The sequence below is a fragment of the Vicugna pacos genome, chromosome 36 (assembly GCF_048564905.1).
Source record: "Vicugna pacos chromosome 36, VicPac4, whole genome shotgun sequence".
Classification (NCBI taxonomy): domain Eukaryota; kingdom Metazoa; phylum Chordata; class Mammalia; order Artiodactyla; family Camelidae; genus Vicugna; species Vicugna pacos.
Genome location: NC_133022.1, coordinates 5,878,959 through 5,884,958, shown reverse-complemented (window position 1 = coordinate 5,884,958; position 6,000 = coordinate 5,878,959). Strand labels below are relative to the sequence as shown.

At 43.5% G+C, this 6,000-nt stretch overlaps 1 pseudogene; it reads right to left on the bottom strand.

The window, feature by feature from the left end:
- Positions 1-212: 212 nt before the first annotated feature.
- On the bottom strand, positions 213-766 carry LOC140691668 (olfactory receptor 6C2-like; annotated as a pseudogene).
- Between the last annotated feature and the right edge of the window lie 5,234 nt (positions 767-6,000).

Here is a 6,000-nt window from a genome sequence, read left to right as displayed (position 1 = left end):
AGCAAATATTCTTTCACTTTGTTCACTGAGACAGATCTCCTTTAAGAATTTGAGTAAAAACCAGAGGAAATAAATTGAGTTGATTAAGGTGCAGTGTAAAGTAAATCTAAAGAGGAACAGAAAAACATAACAACTGAAATATAGATTATTAAAGATGGACAATTATAAGCTTCAGTAGAAAGGTTAGTAGCCATTAACCTTTTATTTTAACTTCATTTACTGACCGCTATTTTATTTGACTTCCTTAAGAATGATGCAGTGCTTCTGATTGAGTCATTGATGACTTTCTTCACTTGCTTATTTCTTGGTGTATAAATAGATGGATCTAACAGGTGAAATGGAAGAAATGAGTAGTGAGACCACTTTATTAATAGTCACTTCTTCCTTGGCTGTAGGAATTATGTGGATGAACATGTACGCACCACAAGTGATGGAAACCACAATCATGTGGGAAGACAGGTGGAAAAGGCCTTTTTTCTTTGCTGGGCACATGGAAGTCCTAAAATTGTCTTGATGATTTAAGCATAGGATAGAATTACACACATAAGAGTAAAGTGAGGGTTGGCAAAGCACAGATTACAACAATTTGCTTGATGAACCATGTGTCTGAACATGATATTTGAGGAGGGGGAAATCATCACAGAGAAGGTGATCAATTTGACTCACAGAATTTCAGATTTAGCCCCAGACTATGTGGGGAGGTTATGAGCAACATTCCAGCCAACCAAGAGCAAAAAACAAGTCTCTGGCAAACTCTACTGTTCATCCATGTAGCTACAAATGGCATTATTTTATTTTCTTCTATGGCTGAGTAGTATTCCACTGTATAAATAGACAACAACTTATTTATACAGTCATTTGTCAATGGACATTTAGGTTGTTTCCATGTCTTGGATATTGTATATAGTGCTGCTATGAACATTGGGGTGCATGTGTCTTTTGAATGAAGGTTCTGTCTGGATATATACCCAGGAGTGGGACTGCTGGATAATCTGGTAAGTCTATTTTTAGATTTTTGAGGAATCTCTGTACTATTTTCCATAATGGCTGTACCAAATTACATTCCCACCAGTGTAGGAGGATCCCCTTTTCTCCACAGACTCTCCACCATTTATCATTTGTGGACTTTTGAATGATGGCCATTTCTGATCGGTGTGAGGTGATACCTTATTGTAGTTTTGATTTGCATTTCTCTGATAATTAGCGATACTGAGCATGTTTTCATGTGCCTATTGGCCATTTGTATGTCTTAATTGGAGAGTTGCTTATTTAGGTCTTCTGCCCATTTTTGGATTGGGTTGAAAGTAGATGCAGAAAAAGCACTGAATAAAATTCAACACCCACTTATGATAAAAATCTAACCAAAGTGGGTATAGTGGGAACATATCTCAACATATAAAAAGCTATTTATGATGAACCTACAGCCAGCATAATATGTTCAATAGTGAAAACTTGAAAGACTTTGTGCTAAAATCCTGAACAAGGATGTTCCCACTCACCACTTCCATTCAATATAGTATTGGAAGTCCTAGCCATAGCAATTAGACAAGAAAAAGAAATAAAAGGGATCCAAATTGGAAGAGAAGAGGTAAAATTGTCACTATATGTGGATAACATGTTACTATATATAGAAAACCCTAAAGGCTCCAACAAAAACTTCTAGAGCTGATAAAAGAATTCAGCAAGGTAGCAGGATGCAAGATTAACATACAATTCAGTTGCATTTCTTTGCACTAACAATAAACTACCAGAAAAGGAAAGTAAAGAAATAATCCCTTTTAAAATTGCATCCCCCAAATAACATACTTAGGAATAAATCTGGCAAAGCAAATGAAAGACTTATACGTAGAGAACTACAAAACATTGTAAGAAAATTAAAGATGACTTAAAGAAATGGAAGGACAAGCCATGCTCTTGGACTGGAAGAATTAATATTGTTAAAATGGCCATCTTACCCAAAGCAATCTACAGATTTAATGCAAACCCTATCATATCACCCAGGACATTTTTCACAAAACTGCAACAAACCATCCTAAAATTTATATGCAATCACAAAAGACCCAGAATTACCAAAGCATTATTGAAGAAGAAGACCAAAGCTGGAGGAATAACCCTCCCAGACTTCAGACAATACTACAGAGCTACAGTCATACATGGTATTAGTACAAAAACAGACATATGGATCAAGGGAACAGAATAGAGAGCCCAGAGGTAAACCGACAGACCTTTGGTCAACTAATTTTTGACAAAGGAAGCAAAAACATACGATGGAGTAAAGACACTGACTACAGAAAATGGTATAGGGAAAATTTGACCGCTGCATGTAAATCAGTGAAGTTAGACTACCCCCTCACACCATACCCAAAAATACATTCAAAATGGCTTAACTACTTAAACATAAGATAAGATACTAGAAAACTCTTAGAAGAAAACATAGGCAAAACATTATCTGACATACTCCTCAGCAGTGTTCCCCTAAGGCAGTCTACCCAAGCAACAGAAATAAGAGCACAAATAAACTAATGGGACCTAACTGTACTTAGAAGCAGAGGCCACCCCCAGGTCACGCTGTGGGAGAGATGGGAGCAAATGAATGGCTCCCAAGGGGCAGCCCCCCTCCTCCTGCAGCTGCTACTGCCACCACCTCCCAAGCCCCCTGACCACACTGAACCCACCGTATTACCAAACTGGGTATAGAGGGAACACATCTCCAACAGAATCAAAGCAATTTGTGACAAACCTACAGCCAGCAGAATACTCCACCATGAAAAGCCGGAAGCCTGTCTGCTAAAATTGGGAACAAGACAACGATGCCCATGCTCACCACTTCTACTCAACAGAGTATTGGAAGTCCTCCTAGAGCAATTGGACAAGAACAAGAAAGAAGTGGGATCCACATTGGAAAAGAAGAGCTAAAACTCTCTATATCTGGATGACATGATATTATACATAGAAAACCCTAAAGGGCTTCACAGGAAAAAAATTGACTAGAGCTGAGGAAAGAATTTGGCAAGGTAGCAGGACACAACAACAACGCACAGAAATCAGTGGCATTTCTTGACACGAAAGTAATAATCCCTGTTAAAATGGCATCCAAAACAAGACAACATTTAGGAATACATTGGACCCAGGAAGTGAAAGACTTCTACGCAGAGACCTACAAATCCCTGGTGACGGAAATTAAAGAGGACTTCAAGAAATGGAAAGACACCCCATATTCTTGCACTGGAAGAATTAATCATGTTCCAATGGCCACACTGCCCAAAGCAAGCTACAGATTTAATGTGATCCCTATCAAATTACCCAGGACATTTTTCACAGAACTACAACAAAGCATCCTAAAATTTACATGGAATCACAGAAGTCCCGGAATGACCAAAGCATTCCTGAAGAAAAAGAATGAAGCTGGAGAAATAAGCCTCCCAGACTTCACACAGTACTACAGAGCTACAATCAAAACAGCATGGTATTGGTCCAAAAAGAGACACATGGGATCAGTGGAACAGGACACAAAGTCTGGAAATAAACTCACACACGTATGCTCAATTAATCGATGATAAAAGAGGCAAGAATATACAACGGAGGAAAGACAGTCTCTTCAATAAGTGGTGCTGGGAAAACTGGACAGCTACCTGTAAAAGACTGAAATTAGAACATTCTCTGACAGCACGTACAAAACTAAACTCAACATGGACGAGAGACCTCAACATAAGACCAGATACCGTAAAACTCCTAGAGGAAAACACAGGCACAACACTCGCGGGTGGACATTACAGCCATGTATTTTTTTGAACCAGCTCATTGAGTATTGGAAATAAAAGCAAAAATAAATGGGATCCCATTAAACTCACAAGCTTTTGCACAACTAAGGATACCATCAACATAATGAAAAGACAACCTACACAATGGGAGAAAAATCTTTGCAAATGATGTGACTGACAGGAGACTAATTTCCAAAGCATACAACCAGCACATAAGCCTTAATACCAAGGAAACAAGCATCCCCATCCAAAACTGGGCACAAGACCTAAACAAGCAATTCTCCAAGGAAGACACACAAATGGCCAACAGGCACAGGAAAAAATGCTCAGCATCGCTACTTGTCAGAGACATGCAGATCAAAACTGCAATGAGGTATCACATTACACCAGCCAGAATGACCATCATTGAGAAGTGTGTGTGAGGGTGTGGAGAAAATGGAACCCTCTCACACTGTTGGTAGGAAAGTAGTTTGGTGTAGCCATTATCAAAAACAGTATGGAATTTCCTCAAAAAACTAAAAATAGACTTACCCTGTGATCCAGGAATCCCACTTCTGGGTATATATTCAGAGGAAACAGCAATGTGAAAAGACACATGCACCCCAATATTCATAGCACCACTGTATAGAACAGCCAAGACATGGAAGCAACCTAAATGAAACAGATGACTGGATTAAGATGTGGTATATTTATATAATGGAATACTACTCTTCCATAAAAAGATAAAATAGTGCCATTTGCAGCAATATGGTTGGAACTACAGATCGTCATTCTCAGTGAAGTGAGCCAGAAAGAGAAATATACCATATGACATCACTCATATGTGCAATCAAAAAAAAAAAAAAACAAGACACTATGAACTCATCTACAAAACAGAAACAGATTTGCAGACTTAGTGAGCAATCATGATTACCAGGGAAAGGGGGTGGGAAGAGATAAATTTGGGAGTTTGAGATTTACAAATATTAGCCACTAGTTATAAAATAGATTTTAAAGAAAGTTTCTTCTGTGTAACACAGAAACCTATGTTCAATATCTGGGAATAACTTATAATAGAAAAGTGGCTACAGCCACCAACTGAGGAAGCAAGGGATGAAAGGAGAGTAAGCCATGGAGCCCAGTCCTCCTAAAGTCCTTTCCCGCTGCTGACACTGCCCCCTGACCACACTGCGCCCTGCTCCCAGGAGCAGGCTGACATGAAGACATGCTTCCTGTGAGCCTAGGGCAGCAGAGGCCGCCCCTAGGACAGGCCCCAGGGGAATGGGAGCAAGTCAACCCCCTCCCCGCCGCCGAGCTCTAACTGCACCGCGCCTGTCTCCCAGGAGCCAACTGACCAGGGAAAATGTGTCCCCTGAATCTGGGACACTGGCGGGGAGAGGGGTGCTGCCCCCTGGCAAACTAGTCGATTTGTCCCCATCTCCCCTTCAGCTTGGCCTGGGGGCAGTCTCTGCTGCCCCTGGCGCGTCCCCAGGTGAGCCTGCCCTCGGGAGGCGGGCGCTGTGTGGTCGGTGACAGCAGAGGCAGTGGCAGGGTTTAGGGTTCTGCCCATGTCAGCCTGTGGATTTGCTTCAAACTCCCCCATGGCCTGTCCTAGGCTTGGCCTCTGCTTGCCCAAGTTCGTGGAGCTCAGGTTACAGGTCAGCCTGCTCCTGGAAGGTGGGCGCTGTGCTGTCAGGGAGTGGCAGCGGCAGCGATGGTGGGATTGGGGCTGCCTGGTGAGAGCGCGGGGGTTTGCTACCATCTCCCGCTGTCGCTGCCGCCGCCCCAGCACACCGCGCCCGCCTCCCAGGAGCGGACCGACCTGTAACCTGGGTCCTGCAAACCTGGGGCTTTATTGGCCGCCCACAGGCCAGGCTGTGGGGGAGATGGGACCAGACACCTCTCCCAGCTGCCGCGGCGGATATCACCGCCTCCACCTCCCAGGTGCAGGCTGGCTGCGACACATGCACCACAGCGCACATGGAGAAGCAGAGGCCACCCCAGTCCAGGCCGTGGTGGAATAGGGAACAAATCCAGGGGCTTGCACTGGGCAGCCCTCATCCCACCTCAGTAGACACTGGGGCCACTGCCGCACCACACTCGCCTTCCGGGAGCAGGCCATGGCCTGAGGGCCAGCCGGATGGTCCCCAACACCCCTCAGCCTGTCCCCACTTCATCGCGGGATACCCCCTCACTCAGAGTGCACCCTACCTGGAGCTTATACCCTCACCCCTTACTCTGCGGGTGGGGCGGGGAATTC